The sequence below is a fragment of the Theropithecus gelada genome, chromosome 1 (assembly GCF_003255815.1).
Source record: "Theropithecus gelada isolate Dixy chromosome 1, Tgel_1.0, whole genome shotgun sequence".
NCBI lineage: Eukaryota > Metazoa > Chordata > Mammalia > Primates > Cercopithecidae > Theropithecus > Theropithecus gelada.
The window spans coordinates 175,022,541-175,042,463 of record NC_037668.1 but is presented as its reverse complement, the minus strand read 5'-3'; positions in this window follow the sequence as shown (position 1 = coordinate 175,042,463).

Genomic DNA, 19,923 nt, shown 5'->3' with positions numbered 1-19,923 from the left:
TAAATTAACTGCCACATTTAATAGCAATTTTATAATCCCGATTTTTACATTAATTATTTCTTCCCCCATACCATTGCATATTTTGTTCTATTTTAAACTTTGCTTTTTTGATTTCTGGTCTTACCTTTTTGTCTTTATTTATCAGATGTTCTTTCAGCCATTCTTTTGATTTGGCCTTCACTGGGGCTCTGTTCTTTTTTCTCCTCTTTACTGTCTTGTTGCTCTCCATATTTTATTCTACTTTTTGGGAAGGCCTATTAAGTGCTTAAGAACAAACTAGCACAATGTCACATTTTCCACATTCACCAGTACAAGCACATCACAATCCAGTCTAGATTTAAAGGTAAAATAGTAGACTCCACTTCTATACAGAAGTATACAGACAAGCATATGAAGAATTTTGGGTGGTAATTTTCACATGAAATTAGCCATTGCCTTCAATCTTCAGCATTTCTCACCATTCTTTGTGCAAAATAAACCAACTCTTTCCCTGAATTTGTCTTATGCAATTACAATATTGATTTCAAGTCCAGAATTGTATCAGCTAAATGAAAATAATGAATGAAAATCCCTGGGCTCAATTCCCCAGTAGAGCTGGATAATAATTTTAGATTTCCACCCATTCCATTTATTCTCCATGCAATGATTTTTAAAAGATATTCAATGTAATTTAGGCTCTATTTTATTTGACTCTTAAAACACTATTTTAAAACACAGAAAAAATGTTCTCAATAAGATATGATGATGGTGGGGCCATTCCACAATCTTGATTTGGATATTTTCTTTTCTGGTTAATCTAGGAAAATATTAGATTCAAATGCAGTGATAAGATATTGGTCTATTTTGAACTTTTAGTTAAATAAATACATTTACTAGGTTTTTTATCATGCCTTCTTCATTAACTTCTTAGGATTTCATTTGTTAAAAATAGAAAACTGAATACTTTTTTTTTTTTTTACTTTTATCAAAATAGCTATTATGACAAGAAGAATGGGCACACATAGTATAAACATGAATATAAGTATGTACTCTGTAGAAGTGAGGTCCGCTACTTAGAGAAGGGAGTTTGGATGTGGAAGACATGCACATTTATATATTTCAGTAGTCATTAAAGAATATCCTGTTTGTTTCAACTTGAACATCACAGTGAATATTACTGTGTCTGGAATTTATTCCTTCTGGTGGATTCTTGGTCTTGCTGACTTCAAGAATGAAGCCACAGAACCTCGCAGTGAGTGTTACAGCTCTTAAAGATGATGTGTCTGGAGTTTGTTCCTTCAGATGTTCAGATGTCTCTGGAGATTCTTCCTTCTGGTGGGTTAGTGGTCTCGCTGACTTCAGGAATGAAGCTGCAGATCCTCGCAGTGCTGCAGCTCATAAAGTAGTGTGGACACAAAGAGTGAGCAGCAGCAAGATTTATTACCAAGAGTGAAAGAACAAAGCTCCTACAGAGGGGAAGAGGACCCAAGTGGGTTGCTATCGCTGGCTGGGGTGGCCAGCTTTTAATTCCCTTATTTGGCCCCGCCTACATCCTGCTGATTGATCCATTTTACAGACTGCTGATTGGTCCATTTTACAGAGTGCTGATTGGTCCATTTTACAGAGTGCTGATTGGTGCGTTTATAAACCTTTTGCTTGACAGAGAGTGCTGATTGGTGCATTTTTGCAGAGTGCTGATTGGTGCATTTACAATCTTTTAACTAGACACAGAGCGCTGATTGATGTGTTTTTACAGGGTGCTGATTGGTGCGTTTACAAACCTTTAGCTAGACACAGAGTGCTGATTGGTGTGTTTTTACAGAATGCTGATTGGTGCATTTACAATCCTCTAGCTAGACAAAAAAGTTCTCCAAGTCCCCACTCAACCCAGGAAGTCCAGCTGGCTTCACCTCTCATTACCAAGTTTAATGTTCATGCCTGTTGTTTATAATTTATTATATTTAGTAATCTTAAATAGAATAAATGAAATTTGTATGGCTTTCTAAAAGCACTTTATAACCTTAAATAAAATTTGATCAAAATAATAACAATATTTGTACCTAAGGTAGAAGCCACTGACACATCTCTCTTAAAAAATAATGGCCATTTATCAAAAATTTCTTTGTTTGTTGACAGTGTTTTGGGGTTCTATTAAATATCTTGTTAAAACCAAAATACATTGTGTATATTAATTCCACACGAATTCACTTTAAGCCTTTATCCTGTTATTATTACTTTTTTAAGGTTAGCCAAGTGAAGCAGTGGGAGTCAAGAAGGAACAAAGAAATTAACAAGGTTTTGATCAAATAGCTATAAATATGAATGCACTCAAGCCAGCCTATGCAATTATTACTAATAAATACATGTATTAATGTTTATAGCTCTATCAGTTTTGTTAAATAATTGTTAATGGAGTTATGTCTTGTCTGAAATTTTCTGTATTTGCTTATCATTAAGCTTTCCTTTCCAAAACATATTGTATCAATGTAGTAATCTACTTAAGAATTATAACCAATTACAATCGAAAGAGTCCTAAATCAAATTAATTCTGTTTCTTTCACTACTATTAATGATAGCATATGGTTATGTCTTAAATAGAGTGATTGAATCTATCTGTAGCATATGTCTATATATTATAATCTATAGTAATTTAAGAGTTTTCTAAGTTTCTAATCCATAATAATCTAGAGTGTATCTAGGTTATGTCTGTATTAGTCAAGGTTCTCTAGAGAGTCACAACTAAGGGTACATTTATATATGAAGGGGAGTTTATTAGGAGAATTGACTCACACAATCACAAGATAAAGTCCCACCATAGGCCATCCACAAGCTGAGGAGCAAAGAAGCCAGTCCGAGTCCCCAAACCACAAAAGTAGGGGAGCCAACAGTGCTCTGTGGCCAAAGGCCTGAGAGCCCCTGGCAAACCACTGGTGTAAGTCCAAAAGTCCAAAAGCTGAAGAACTTGGAGTTTGATATTCGAGGGCAGGATGCATCCAGTACAGGAGAAAAATGAAGGCAGTAAGACTCAGCAAGTCTGCCCATTCTACCTTCATCTGTCTGCTGTTTTTGAGTCATGCTGGCAGCAGCTTGGATGATGTGCACCCATGGTGTGGGTAGGTCTTCCGGAGAATGTGTCTTCCTCTCCCAGGCCATTGACAGAAATATTAGTCTCTTCTGGCAACACCATGAAACTCCCAGATATGCCCAGAAACAATACTTTGCACCTTCAATCCAATAAATTTGACATTTAATGTTAACCATTACAATGTCCCCACATGTGACTCAGACTACTTATAAAACTGTGATGAGTAGCAGCAAATTATTTTGACTAAATTTACCATTTAATGTTTATATGCAAGTACCCTTCAAAACCATTGACTTTTGCTAGCTCAAAGGTATAAAAACAAACATAAATAAAAATAATAAATTGGGTTGTAGCATTAATTTTATATTCTGCATAGAAGTTCTGATCAGATAATATGGTTTAAAAATATTTTCTTCCACTCTGTAAATCATGTTTTACTTTTTAATTTTTATTTATTTATATTTATATTTATTTATTTATTTTTGAGATGGAGTCTCACTCTGTTGCCCAGGCTGGAGTGCAAAGGCACTATCTCTGCTAACTGAAACCTCGCCTCCCAGGTTCAAGCGATTCTCCTGCCTCAGCCTCCCCAGTAACTGGGATTACAGGTGTGCACCACCACACCTAGTTAATGCTTTACTTTTTAAATGGTGCCCCTTGAAGCACAAGCATTTTTAATTTTGATACAATATATCTATTTTTTTTCCTTTTGTTCTTATGCATCTGATGTAATACCTAAGAAACCATTGCCGAACCAAAGGTCAGAAAGATTTATATTTTTTTCTGGTACTTTTACAGTTTTATCCCTTACATTAAGTTCTTTAATCCGTTTTGTGTTAATTTTTGCATATATGTTGCATCAGGAGCCCACCTTTATTCTTTGTCGCAGTTGCCCTATCACCATTTATTGAAAAACATTTTTCAATGAGTAGTCTTGGCATCATGGAAAATTAATTTACTGTAAAAGAGAAGGTTTATTTCTAGATTCTCAATATTGTTCTATTAACTTATATAGTAAGGAAACAGTATATATAATAGAATAAAAAATAAAATTACTTACCTTTCAAACCTCCACAGTGCCATAAGAAGTAATAGATATGGAAGGTGCAATCTGATTAGAATGTGCATGTGGAAAAATTAAACTGAGAGATGGTAGCAGATAGTATGAAATACTTACTGGTTTAACTTTATTAAAAAATAGAGCCTGAAATATAGTTTCTATGTGTGTGTGTGTGTGTGTGTGTGTGTGTAGCATCAACCTGCCTATATTTATGCCAGGATCACACTGTCCTTACTCCTGTAGCTTTGGAATAAATTTTGAAAGTGTGATCTCTCTAACCTAAGTTATTAAGACTAAAGAATTTGAAAGTAAACTGTTTTATAAACTGAGTTGATCTGAAATTGAGTAATTTGAAGTTTACATTTGAATTTATGAGCACATAAATTTTATACTCATTTTAGACTGAGTACAAAACTAAGCAGAGTTGAAGCAAAGCTCAAAAATCAGCCAACTATCAACTTCTTATGTACAGAAGAAATTAGCTTAAAAACACTACTGAATTATGGAAATTGAGAATGAACTAATTTTGTGGTCTTCTATGCAGATAGTGTTCAATAAATGATTATATGAAAATGAGTAACATTTTAAAAATTTAAGCACATATTAAATCATTGGAAAGTGATAATTTTTCTAATGGAACTTAAATGAGACAACAACTTGGAAAAGAGGCAGAGTTGGATGTCAATGATTATTTCCCAAGGAAATGAATTAGGAAATCCAAGAAAAAATAAAATACCAATAACAGCCAAATGCTTTTTTCAGATAGATTCACTCTTTATTAAATGAACAACATAGTCTTGCCTTACTCCTGTGTGGTCATTGCCCCCATGCAATCTCACATTTCCATCACATTCACTGTTGAACTTGTCCTGCACTTGAAATCTGCTCTCTCCTGCCTCAACATTTCTCCCCTTCCTTTACCCAATTTATGCATTAAAAATAGTAATCCAGAATCTGAATAGAAAATAATTTGCAATTGGTAGCCTTTGACAAATCACTAATGGCTGGCTAGAAAACCTAGCTGGGAACAATTTCAGAGATAAAGCAGGAAAAAAAAATGTGGATAAAGATGACAAGATATGTGTCTTTATATTTACTTCCTGGGGTAGTTTTACCTAACCTGCTAATGTGCCCACTTTCTACCAGTGGACTACATGTCCATTCGTATTAACAAGCACCGGTCTTGCTGCTCACCAGTTACAAGTCTTGGAATCTTAAAAATGTTAGATGAATAAAATTCTTGTAGTTCAATAAAGTGAAAGCAGAGATGGCTGCCTGGGGTTTCCAGCTCTGACAGTACTCAAGCCAGGCTTAAATGCAGATTTGATCAAGAAATTAAAATAACCTAGAGTAGGCAGAGGAAGTTTCAGTGAGAAAAGATTATTCCATATTTTATTAACTTAATCAATTAAAATCAGTAGTTGCAATGTTTTCCTGACAATTAAATAATCTAGTAACCAGTCTGAAAAAGAAATAACTTTTAAATAGGCTTGTTTATAAAATATAGTTGAAAGATTTTGGATAAGCAAATTGTGAAGAAAAATAAAATGACTTATCTTTCAAACCTCCACAGTGCCATAAGAAATAATAGATATGCAAAGTGCAATCTGATTAGAAAGTGCATGTGGACAAATTAAACTGAGAGATGGTAGCAGATAGTATGAAGTATTTACTGGTTTAACTTTATTTAAAAATAGAGCCTGAAACAAAATATTTCTTGACTAGTGAAACAACAGTTGCATAGACCTAAATCAGTAAAATGAAAATAAGTAAGTGGATTTCTTCTCTGGGAAATTTGGGCATGCACACATTTCCGTCTGGGAATGATAGTCCACAGTGTTAATCAGATTTTGACTCCACAAATAATTGTGGAGTCTGACTCTACAGGCGATAAAATTTGTTGCACTACTTTAGACATCTTGCCTTATATAAAAATGGATATTTTATTGCCTCAATCTCTGTGACTCTAAAAAAGAGGAAAAATGGTTGCCAATTGTCTCATAGTTATTCCATGCTTAAGTTCTACTAAATTTTTACTAGAACTACAATCAGCATTCAAATATTTCTTTTTCACAGATTCTTTTAGAATAACGATATTGTGGTGCTGACGAGTTGATGGGTGCAGCACATCAACATGGCACAAGTATACATATGTAACAAACCTGCGCGTTATGCACATGTACCCTAGAACTTAAAGTATAATAATAATAATAATAAAGAATAACGATATTGTTTATTTTATCAAAGGCAATTATTTTTTCCATCTAATCATATTTATATAGAGTATGTTTCATTAGCTCTACTTTTGTTTTGTTTTGTTTTGTTTACCAACTAGAATCTGAAAGGGTCTTTTAGTAAAAAAGTTTAAGATTGTTTTCTTGAAGTGAAATCACATAAAAGAATGAACCCTTCCCGTATTTGGAATAGCATACAGGGCTTTAGGATGGCAAAGGTCAGCGTTTTCTCTCTTGAATGAGACCACCTGTACTTTAAGGTTAATTACTTTGTGACAACAGGTACTATACTCTTTACAAGATAACAGCCGTAAAATTGAAAAATAAGCCAGAAAATCTCTCCGTTCATCAGCCTGAAAATGCTGTAGTCTTTGGTATGTGTCATATATTATTGACTTGTCTAATACCTTTGATTTAGACCTTCCAAAAGTAATAATCACATCTCTGAAAGGATTAATCTGTAAGCCTCTTTGCCTTACATGTACAGCGATAAAAATCACAAATCTCTGACTTTTCTCTCCCTTGACCTATCTTTGTGATAGAGTACACATTACATATTTCACTTTTTATTCAATCAATTCCAGTACCAAATCTTCCACAAATTTTAAAGGATGCTATGCCTATTGGAAAACTGGAATATATATGTGAGGAAAGTCATCATGAGTATTACTAAAGTTTAGATCTAGATACATAACACATTTTATTATGTTTGAGGACTATATTTCTTTATAACATGGAGGAAGAATATATTTGGCTATCAAGCCTCCAAATAACTCACTTTAAAAAATTTTAAATATATTTTAACTAAGAAATGAAGGATCAAACATGATTTTAGTTTGCAAACATAAATTAGTTACACTCAATCGCACTGATTTCTTTCAGTAATCAAAACCTTTAAACATTTCTAAGTGATTTAAGTTTCTCAGGTTAAAAATAAAACTATAGGCAATGTGGAGAAAATATGCATTCACTCTTATTAAAATTTTCTTATTAAAATAAATAGCAGGTTAATAAAACAAAGCTGTTATTTTCTGCATGGTTACTTAAATGCTATGCAGCAGAAGTTCTCTGCACAATTACTACTGAAGAAAAGAGGAGAAAAGCAGGAAAAAAACAACCTAAATATAATTCCCCTGCCCATCAGCAAATAATAATGTTTTACCATGAAGTAGGTTAATTGGTGACATTTATACATATTCAAGTTTGCATTTAATGCTTTCTCTATTTTTCTAAAACAATTTCTGCTGAAACATAATAGAGAATCAACACAATATTTTCATTCTCTTTATATTGAGATTCTAAACTATATATGTAGATTTCCACATGTGGCTGACTTAATTTAGATACATTGTTTTATTATTAAGAATAAAATCAACATTCAATCTTTCTGAAATAAAATCAGTTACCAAATTATTTTATCTTACTTTACAGTAGAAAGTTGCTGTCAACATGTTGGATGATGAATAAAGACTTTTCAAAGGAATTGTGGGTAGTAGGAGAGATGTTTATGTTGCTTCATGATGAATAAAAAATCTGTCTTTTGTATTAAAACATTCGAATAGAAAGTGGAGAAGACTTGTTAATATACAAATATGGCTTACATGGCACTTTCATTTTCAAGTTGCAGAAAAACAATCACGTTAAATGAAACAAAAGAAATTAATTAACTGAAAGCTTCATAAAACAGCAGAAATCTTGGTTTTTACTCCTTTCAGTAAAGATGATATGCAGGACAACTAATCTTATTGGCCTGGGTTGGATCAGGCAATCAACACTGAGCCAGTCATTGTGACTATGGACATGAAATGTTCTGACTGGGTAGGCCTAAATCAGGAACAAGTGGCAAGGGAGAGCGTAGGCTACGTGCTGGGGAGGGGTGATTTTCAAAAAGTCAGATGCCCTCTACTGCATAAACAGCTATTTAAGGACTCTGGATAAAAAGAGAGAGATTAATGAAGCATAATCCTTGTCCTCCATGGTTGCATATTCAAAATAGAGACACAGCAGTGCAAATGCAGAACTACAAATACAATAAAAACTTTTATGCCTGGCATAATGTTAGTCATGGATTCACTGGAAAATAGCAGAGTCAAGGACTTTGAATGATAGATCATTCAAGTATAAGAGGAATGGCATTGCAATATAGAGAAATCCTTTTTAAGGTGATTTATTCATCCTCCCTGAAAAGCTTATAATTTATTTTTATATGCATAATAAGCACTAAACAGTGATGAGGATCTAAAGAACACAAGCTGAAAAGAGAGAGAATTATAGCATCAAATATGAAGATAAAAGACAACTTATTGTTATGATGCTAAATGGGAAAATATTTTACAAAATTTGTAGTACAGGATGCAATTTGTAAATAAAATCACACTTAAGGTGAAATATGAGCAATTGTAAATGCAAAATACAAACTAAAATAAGGTATACAAACAAACACATATGGCCCAAAATATGGCAGATGTATCTGCAGAACAAACTACACAAGGACAGGTGGAGGCAGCGAGAACCAGATCAGAAGCCATTCCCTCAGCAACCCAAGGAGAGGGCCTTACCATCCCCACTTTAACAGACACAATGCAACTCAAGATTATTTTCAGACAGTATATGTAAGCATGGATACATTTTTATGTATGCATTTTATTCCAAAATTTTGCTTTCCTATTTTCAATAAATATTTGATATATTTAAGAAGTCGTGGGTTAAGGAACTCTACAGTTTTTGTTAGGTACATATTATTTTATTACAATAGAAATTTTGTGCCAACATTATGTACAATTAGATTAAAAAAACCTCCTTTCATAAAGATGTATCTTAATTTTGTTTATTTTTCTTCAGTTGTACTGATAGAAGCTTAAAGTAAGGGAATTAGAAATGACTCATTTTTAAAATGTAGGACTTCAATCTAGCCAGGAGAGAGAAAATACTGTATTTCGTACAGTGATAGTTGTTCTTCAAGCATATTCAATGTAGTTTTTCTTGTCTTGTAAATTACTACTACCAACCCTCACCATGAGTAATCAATAATCTATTTTGTTGTTGTTGTTGTTGTTGCTGCTGATGTTGTTTTAGAATAAGAATAACAGGAAAGAAAAACTAGAAATTTTTCTTTAAAGCCACCTATTACAAGGGGTGAGATGGCAAAGAAGGGAATGATGCTTCCCTGAATACACATGTTGGTACCCATTAAAATTTACTTAAATGTATTGAGGTATTCCTTATATACAATAAAATGCACAGCTATTGAGTGACTGGTCAATATTTTTTGATAAATGTATACAACCATGGAACAATCTTCCATTGAAGAAAGACGTAGAACACTACCATGGTGACAAAACCTTCCCTCTTCTCCAAGTAACCAGTGATCTGATTTTTATTGACATAGGCGTTTCTAAAACTGTATGTAAATGAAATCACAAAACACATATATGCTTTTATGTATATGTTCTTGTTTCTGGCCTCTCTTGCTTAATGTACATATTTTAAAATTCATCAATGTTGTTGTACTTATTTTTAGTTTATCATTTTTTTTCTGAATAGTATTCAACTGTATGAATATACCAAAGTTTTTTTATTGTAATCCTATCGATAATTGTTTTCAGTTTCATACTCTTGATTAGAGCTGCTATAAACATTCTTGTATAATTTTTGGTTTTGGTTTTGCTGTTATTGTTAACATGTTTTTATTTCTTTTGTTTAATATTTAACATTTTGTTTAAACTTGGAGTGAAATTGCTACTTTTAGTTACTTATCCAATATAAAGGATCAAATGATTAGATAGCCAAATCAAATTTCAGTAAATCGGAAATCTTGTCTATTATCTAACTTTGCTAATCATTTCAAAGATGCAGACAAATCTGTAGGAAACGGCTTAATACACCAATGGCAGCTCACTGAGACATTTCTTATTACAGTGGACATGTAATCTCTGACCCAAAAAATAGACAAGTAATAGTGACTCTAGTTATGAATACTGTACCGTGTACTTGAAAATTCCTGACAGAGTTAGCAAAGTTCTAAAATGTTCTCTCCATTTAAAAAAAAAAAAAAAAAAAAAAGCATGTGACGGGGTGGCTATGTGAATTAGCTTTATTTAATCATTCCACAATTTACACATACCAAAACACCATATTATGGACTATAAATACATATAACTTTTATTTGTTAGTTATATCTTTATAACTTCCCCCCCCAAAAATGTTAAAAACAGGGACAAAAAAGTAGATAAGGACTCCAAGTGAGATTTGCAGATTTACCTCACTCAAGTAGGAAATATTTTATTTTTTGAAACATCTCTATTTTATACCTTGGCTTTCATGACATTTTCAGGATGTCATGCCTTCAAAACTCCATAGATTCTGGGCATATTCACATGTCTACTTTAAATAAGAATACTCTATTAATAACAATGTATGGGAGATAGGGACCATCCTGGCTAAAACGGTGAAATCCCATCTCTACTAAAAATTCAAAAAATTGGCCGGGCGTGGTGGCGGGCGCCGGCAGGGTAGTCCCAGCTACTCGGGAGGCTGAGGCAGGAGAATAGTGTGAACCCGGGAGGCGGAGCTTGCAGTGAGCCGAGATCGCGCCACTGCACTCCAGCCTAGCGACAGAGTGAGACTGCGTCTCAAAAAAAAAAAAAAAAAAAAAAAAAAAAAAAAAATGTATGGATAAGGAGCATACACCTAGGAAAAATTCACATAAATAGAGCCCTGCGGTACAGGTATCATGTAGAAAGTAATTTAGACAAGATCGCTTTCCTTTTCTTCTTATCCTGGAGGCGTTCCCTCAGCTGCTTTATCTCCTTTGCTAGGTGGCTAAATGTTTAAGCGTTTATGAGAAACTGCTGAAATAGAAAGTGGAGAGGACTTGAAATGTTTATTTACAGAAGCGGTCGGACAATTTTACTTATCCACAACGCCCAGCTAATTTCTTTTTTTATATTTTTAGTAGAGATGGGGTTTCACTGTGCTAGCCAGGATGGTCTCGATCTCTTGACCTCGTGATCCACCCCCCTCGGCCTCCCAAAGTACTGGGATTTCAGGTGTGAGCCACCACTCCTAGCCTTATAAAAAGTTATAATACAGGCATGCAAAGTGTAATAATCACAGCATGGAGAATGAGGTATCCATTCCCTCAAGCATTTATCTTTTGTGTTACAATCCACTTACACACTTTTTGCTATTTTAAAAGGTACAATTAAGTTATTACTGATTATAATAACTTTATTGTGCTATTATACAGTTGTTCTTATTCTTACTATTTTTTATTACCCATTAACCATCCCCATCCTACCCCCACTACCCTTCCCAACCTCTGGCAACCATTCTTCCACTTTCTATGTCCAGGAGTTCAATTGAAAAACTTCCTATTTCTGAGTTTTAAACTGTAGCTTAAAAGGTTAGAAACCACTACTTTCATACAATATGTCAGAATTTAAAGAGAATAATATCATTTGGTGATAATGGACCATAATACCTTTTGGTGATATGCTTCTGATGTCAAATTACACATTACATCACTTTATTGAAGAGCTCTGAGCACAATTTAATGCATTCTTTTAGGATCTAAAAATGATATAAGAGATTAAATGTCTCATACTTTGAGATTGGATGATTGTTATAGTATCCATCAAAACATTTTCTCTCCATAAGACTTAATGAATCGGGCCCTATACCTTGGTTCTGTGGCCATTAACCAATTACTAAACCTCACTCCTTTTCTCTCACCCACTCACTTTAACACCGATCACCTTAGTGATTGCCTACCATGAAACTGGTATTTGAGATATGTTCTATTTTTAATAAATTGTTCTTTATGACTTGTCTTTAGTCACTTAAAGGTGGAGTGCTGAATATCAGCATCCCTTTCTAGTTTCCGTTCCACTTACATTTATCAGTTACCAAAGAAGATTTATAAAAAATGTTACTTAAACATCAATTGTATTTTTCGAGCTTGTAAAACTACTCCTATTCATTATATTTTCTTCTATATTAGAGTTGTGTCCATTCCTGTGACATGCAAATGAAAAAAAAAAAAAAAAAGAGGAGTCTGTTTCATTTCAGCAGGAGAATTACAACAACGTAGCAGTGCTTTCTATCTAGGGATAATGTTGACATTGATTCACCTGACACAGAGGGAGAACCCATTAAGTTCACATGATTTTTTTTCATAACATAATACTGCGGAAGGCAAAACCTGCTTGACATGCCAGGTTGTGAGGTATTTTAAGCTGGTCATTGGAAACTATCATACCTCCTGTTTTTGTGCCTTTTCTCCAGTCATAAGTATTTTTAATTAAAATTAAATTAAAAGATCTGCGTACAAAAAAAAAGTTATAAAGATACTACCATTTTACCAAAAGTATATTTTTTCATGTACATATTCCTTTTTACTTGATCATTTTCAATTTAAATTACAGGCAATTTTCATAGTGTATGTACTAAAGACAGACTGATATGAATATCAATGCTCATAAATTGTTTTTTACTTTTTGCATGAAAGACCGTGTGGTATATGCTTTAGATTAATTATGTCAGATAATCTTAACACTATAAGATGACTCCAGTTACCATTGTCATTTGAATGACAGTGAAATTGATTCTGGCTGTCATAGTAAGAATGTGGAGAAGTTGACAACCAGGCCAAATCTTGTCAGACATCAGACACACTTAACTTGACCATGTCTCTCTGTAGCAAGTTCTGTTTATTCGTCCATTTTTTTTTATTTTCCAAATATTATAATTTGGCATATGTTATATTAGTTGTATAATGCAATAGAATTGTAACAGCTTATATGTATAAAGCTGTAATTTGATTATAAATAATCCCCAAACATCTGATATAATAATTTATTATGGCTTTATTAAATAGAAGATTTATCCAAATATTTAATTATAGACATTTCTTTACATAATTCAATATTTAAATATTTTATCTCTGTTAAAAAAAACTATAGATAAAGGTATAGTATAATCCTCCATGACTTTTGCAATTCCAGTTTTTTCAGATGTAACTATTGTTATGACATCAATACAGTTCAGTATCTATTTTGGTTTTCTCTGTGTTCCTAAGCCCGTGATACTGAAATCAAACATATATTTATAATTCTCAGGGATTTTTATAAGGCCAGCAGAAAATGTTATTATAGATATTATCTTTTGAAACAATTTCCATTAAAAGAAGACAAGGTTTATAGAAATAATTTCAAATTTTAATGTGGGATAAGCAATTTCAATGATAAGATACTTCCACAATATTCTATCATCCTGTGAAAAGACTCAGGAGTCAATTTGAAGAGGCTCCCAGCAACCAAAGACAAAAAGTTGCAATAATTAAACCAAATAGTAACTACATTTATTAAAATACATCACATGTTTACATTCTTGTTTTCATAATAATACAAATAGCTTCACATTGGTTAAACTGGTAAATGCTAAGAACTAAAAATATTATTTTGAACATACTAAAGGAAAAATACAGAATTTATACCTTCTCTCTGATTATCTGATCTCAGAGTAACTGATATTTGAAGATAAATAGAAGGTTTTCATTATAAAATAAATCCATATAATAATAAAATAAAAATGCTATTATGTCTCTATTTTTCATCAACCCTTAAAGAACTGATTGACCTAGGCAATGATAACCAATGGCTAATAATGTCACAAAAAGTAAACATACATATATTATGCACCCGTTGGTGCATAATGCACTAATGGAAATTTGAATTACTACTTAGGCAGTAATTTTATGAAATAAAGGAAATCAACATGAAGCAGCTCAAGCGTCGACATTTAAACTGTCCAATAGAACTCTCTGTGATTATAGAAATACTTTATATCTGCACTTTCCACTATACAAGCCATTAGCCACATGTGATTATTGAGTACTTAACGACAGCTAGTATAACTGAGAATTTGAAAATTTAATATTATTTAATGTTAAATAATCCAAGATTAGATTTAAATGGTCCCATTTAGCTACTGGTAAACATATTGGACAAGAGTGCTCTAGATCAAAGTCCAATTTGTAAATATAAATATAAATATAAAATACTATCTTAAGAGAAACCATGGCGATATAATCTGAAACATCCAGACTCTGAGCAACTCTGTAACACAGCAAACCAGTTCTTCAATTTAAAAAGTTCCAAGAAAAAATAAGACAGAGAGGAATAAAAGGTATGCAAGAGCTTCCAGTGAGAAACAAATGATGATAACAGACTTCAAGGGTACTGAACATCACTGGTCTTCTTGAAAGATCTGTGGCCTGCAGCTCCATCAGTGGCAGTCCTTTGGGCAGAGGTAATATCTTAGAATGGTTGCTTGATTTTTTTAGAGGGATTGAATCTTAGGATGTGGCTTCTCAAACTTTCCAAATATTCCGAAGTCCATAAAATATGCAGTAGGTATCCTGCCATGTTTTGCTTAACAATGGGAGGAAGTCTTTATTAATATTTAGAAATAACAATAATAATGACAACAGAAACAATTATAGGTGAAAACTTAATATGAACCAATCACTTTTTTAAAGCTTAACATGTATAATTTTATTTACATCTCACAACAGCTGCAATTTGATCTATGCTACAAATGAGAAACCATAGGACAGAAATACTAATGTGCACAGATCACACAGATAATCATAACTGAGTAGTATCCTCAGCTTGTGCTCTTAATCACATTAAGTGACTGAGGTTTTTCCTTATTAAGGTAGAATACGAGTCAAAATCAAAATTAAAAACTTGAAAATAAAAATAGAGATATTTTCAGTATTTCTAAAGTATAAGGCTAAGATTCATATTAACCATGCGTTTAAAAATATATACTCATGTTTATTTTGTGTCTATTTCATATTAGATTGTCAATGACATTTTCCTATGTTACTAACATTAATACTTATCTGATAGTGATGTTGTTTAAAAAATGTTTATTTTACATTACTTGACTTCTCCCAGTAGACTTGTTTCTTAGTAAACTTCCTAAATATCCATAATCTATAATTAGGTATAATAAAATTCTTATAAATCACTCTAAAAGTTTTGAACCAAAAATGTGGAGAGAATCATTCTTAACCTTGTAAGAGAATCATAGTTGTTGATTTCAATGACTTCTAATTAAATAATTACCTTAATGAATAAAGTGATGAAAACAATTATCAAGTAGAGGACAATATTTATAAACCGAATTAAGCATAACAAAGCTAAACTAGATTTCATTAAGTATACAAACTTAAAATAGAACAGCACCATTTTAAAGCAATGCTCAGTACTATTCAAAAGAACTAATATTCATTTTGAGACCTAATTAAATGCTAAAAGTGGGTACCAAACTCCAAATTTTTTTCTAATTTAGTGGTTGTAAAAGGGTGTTTATAAATTAAAACTACAACAACAAGGTACCATCACCAAGTAGTTTTAAAATTTTCTGCCTAAAATATGCTCCACTTAAACACTTATATTCATATTGTCATATTAAATATTATAAACATTTCTGAGGTAAAGAAACCAATTTAAGTTTGTTTAACTTTTTCCCTCAACCATAATAGAACAGTGAATATGGCCTTTTATGAATACTTCAATATTATTATCATGTGCATGAACAATTTGTTACATACTGATGTAAATACAATATTTTATGTAGATTGCTAGCTTATCATTTAGGAAAGATATATGCTTCAATGCAGTCTATTATGACATGGAAACAGAACATAGACAACCAATTTTTAAAAGATTTAATATCTTTATATTTTATAGTAGGTGTTTTCTGATTCAATAGATACTACTGCCATTACTATGTTTCAAGCAATGTTAAACCACCAACTCTTTTTTGATGTATTCTTTAATTAGAAAAAATGTGAGAAAAAGGTTGGCCATTTGATCAGATAAAGTAAGGGCAGGAAAAAATTCTCGAAGGGTTTTACTTAAAGTAAGCATATACCAACTGACAGAGAGGCCTAAGTGGAAACCCCTTGAATATCCTCAAACACTTGATCAGGATTAAAAAATTAAATACAGTGCCATATCCTGAGAAAATTTATAACTTTAGTGATGCCAACAAAGATTTAAAGGATTCAGAGCTAGACTCTGTATCCAATCCCTTTTCCGTTCAACTCTAAGGCTCCTGAAAAAAGAAGATGGAGCTGTCACAGCCAAAGGATCCTAAGGAAATGTGGTATCTAAATGTCATGTGGTGCCATGGATGGCATCCCGGAACAGAAAAGGGGCATTAGGTAAGAACTTGCAACAATATTTTGTGCAACAACTGATTTATTCTAGTAGTTACGATTACAGTAATGTAACAAAAGCCACATAAGCCTCCTTCGGGGGAAAATAATCAGGATTTTCTGTGAATTCCTGAGGACATAGAAAGTAAGCCCAAGCTATGAAAGACAACTACTGAACTCTGTTTTGAATTACCTGATATTTCTAGGCTAGTGACAATAAAAAAATATAATCAATAAGCTTAGATGCTGTATTTTAAACTAAGTTTTTAAAAAATGGACACATTTATTTTAATTAATTTAAAGTAATATAGCTGCATGCAATTATTGGTTGCAATATTGCACAACACAGTTAAACATAGTCATGGAAGGGGCACATGGTTTCCCAAATTACCTGTGTTTAGTCAAGGTTTGAGTTGAGTTTAAGATGTGACTCTTTGGTATATCACTCTAAAATCAGCTTTATTTAACAGAGATTATTCTCCTTTGTAAGCCCTGAACGCCTATTCTTATCCCCAACAGCCTCATTAATTTACCAAAATCATATTAACTTCTCAGTTTCTCAGAAGGCTCTAAAAGATTTAGGAAAAAAAAAATTAATAGAGAAAAAGAGACCCTCAAAATAGTCTGCCTATCTACACTTTCTGTCTCTTCTAGATACTGTCTCTACAACACCTCTTTGTCTTGGTGGTTCTCTGTATTTAAATACTTTCACATATATATAAAGGTTATTGATGCTTAGAAGTCTGAGGAAAACATATAATGCTGAGTAAAAAGATAACAAAAATAGTTATTTTTAAATTGGCATATATGATGAGAAAATTTACTTATAATCAGTATTTGCCATTTGCCAAATTAAGTGCACAGTTTCATATCATACAACTTCATTTGGTATCAAACTAGAACCCTTTCCTTTTCCTTGCACTACTATGTAGCTGTACATTCACTCATAAGCCTTGTCCCTTACTCATCAGAATAAAATGGCAGTTGCAATTTTTCAACTATCAAACATAAGAAATTGCATTATGGTTATCTTACTTTTTGCATATGATTTTCCAGTTGATTACAAATCAATATAATACATACTAAAATTATGTTTTTATAAAAATTTTATCACATTTCTGTGTACATAAGACAACATGCCACTTGTTGAACTTAATAATACCATCATATCTAAAATTTCTGAATATTTTAAAGTATATTATTGAAGTAGAATAAATGTTTTATATTAAAGCAGTATTTGTAATTTGCAACATTATTTAAAATAGAGAGCCGTCTCAAAGAGCAAGCTATAATTTCTAGTTTAGAAAAATATCCAAAAATGTCCACATGTCTCTTAAATATCACAAAACATATATATTTTGTGTCGGGTTGAAGGGAAGAAGAGGAATGTAGAACATTATAGTGCAGATAATGGTTTATGTTATCTTTCGTTTTGCCACAAACGTGCTATGTCCTACTAGTTTTCTGTTTCTGCAAAACCAAAAATATCACTACAAACTTAGTAACTTAAAAGGACCCAAATTTATTATCTCAGAGTTTCTTTGGGTCAGCAGTTCAACACACGTGAATGAGTTCTCAGTTCCAGTTCTCATAAGATCTGTATCAAGATGTTGACTGACTGTCTTCAGTAGTTCAACACATGTGAATGAGTTCTCAGTTCCAGTTCTCATAAGATCTGTATCAAAGTGTTGACTGACTGTCTTCAGCAGTTCAACACACGTGAATGAGTTCTCAGTTGCAGTTCTCATAAGATCTGTATCAAGGTGTTGACTGACTGTCTTCAGCAGTTCAACACATGTGAATGAGTTCTCAGTTCCAGTTCTTATAAGATCTGTATCAAAGTGTTGGCTAACTGTCATCAGCAATTCAACATATGTGAATGAGTTCTCAGTTCCAGTTCTCATAAGATCTGTATCAAAGTGTTGACTGACTGTCTTCATTGAGGTACAAATAGGCAAAAGTCTGCTTCCAAGGTCTCTGAAATTGTGGACACTTAATGTTTTTTCTTGTCTTGTGGCTAGAGATCAATCTTAGTACCTAGAGACCACTCTCAAGTAAGTTAACTGATTTGATACTTTAATTAAATATGAGAAATTCCTATTTATAAAAATGATAACCCATCACACATTCACCCTCAAGGTGGTGAGGGAGTCATAAAAGGTATATACTCTAGGGGATGGACTCACAGGGGCCATATTAGAGTTCTCTGCCTTCCATATATAGGAACATATCTTAAAAGATATTTTATTATTATTTATTAGCAACTATAATTTTATCTAATGTGAATATTTACACATTAAAAACATTATTTTTTTGTTTTGGCTAAATGTCACTCTTTCATTTTGTTGTAGATGCAAGTAATATTTTCAAATTTTGTAAGAAATTTTGCCTCCATGTTAGGGGAATATTTCTTTAGACCAAAATGCCAGTAAAGCTTAGATCCATGCATCTTTGATAATCTTCTCAATGTATTTTACATTAAGTCAAGAAAGTATATATTAATTCATCATTTACATTAGGTATATCTCCTAATGCTATCCCTCCCCCTCCCCCTCCCCACAGTAGGCCCTGGTGTGTGATGTCCCCCTTTCTGTGTCCAAGTGATCTCATTGTTCAATTCCTACCTATGAGTGAGAACGTGCAGTGTTTGATTTTCCGTTCTTGCGATAGTTTGCTGAGAATGATGGTTTCCAGCTGCATCCAAGTCCCTACAAAGGACACGAACTCATCCTTTTTTATGGCTGCATAGTATTCCATGGTGTATATGTGCCACATTTTCTTAATCCAGTCTGTCAGTGATGGATGTTTGGGTTGATTCCAAGTCTTTGCTATTGTGAATAGTGTTGCAATAAACATACGTGTGCATGTGTCTTTATAGCAGCATGATTTATAATCCTTTGGGTATATCCCCAGTAATGGGATGGCTGGGTCAAATGGTATTTCTAGTTCTAGATCCTTGAGGAATCGTCACACTGTCTTCCACAATGGTTGAACTAGTTTACAGTCCCACCAACAGTGTAAAAGTATTCCTATTTCTCCACATCCTCTCCAGCACCTGTTGTTTCCTGGCTTTTTAATGATTGCCATTCTAACTGGTGTGACATGGTATCTTTTTGTGGTTTTGATTTGCATTTCTCTGATGACTAGTGATGATGAGCATTTTTTCATGTGTCTGTTGGCTGCATAAATGTCTTCTTTTGAGAAGTGTCTGTTCATATCCTTTGCCTACTTTTTGATGGAGTCGTTTGTTTTTTTCTTGTAAATTTGTTTGAGTTCTTTGTAGGTTCTGGATATTAGCCCTTTGTCAGATGAGTAGATTGCAAAAACTTTCTCC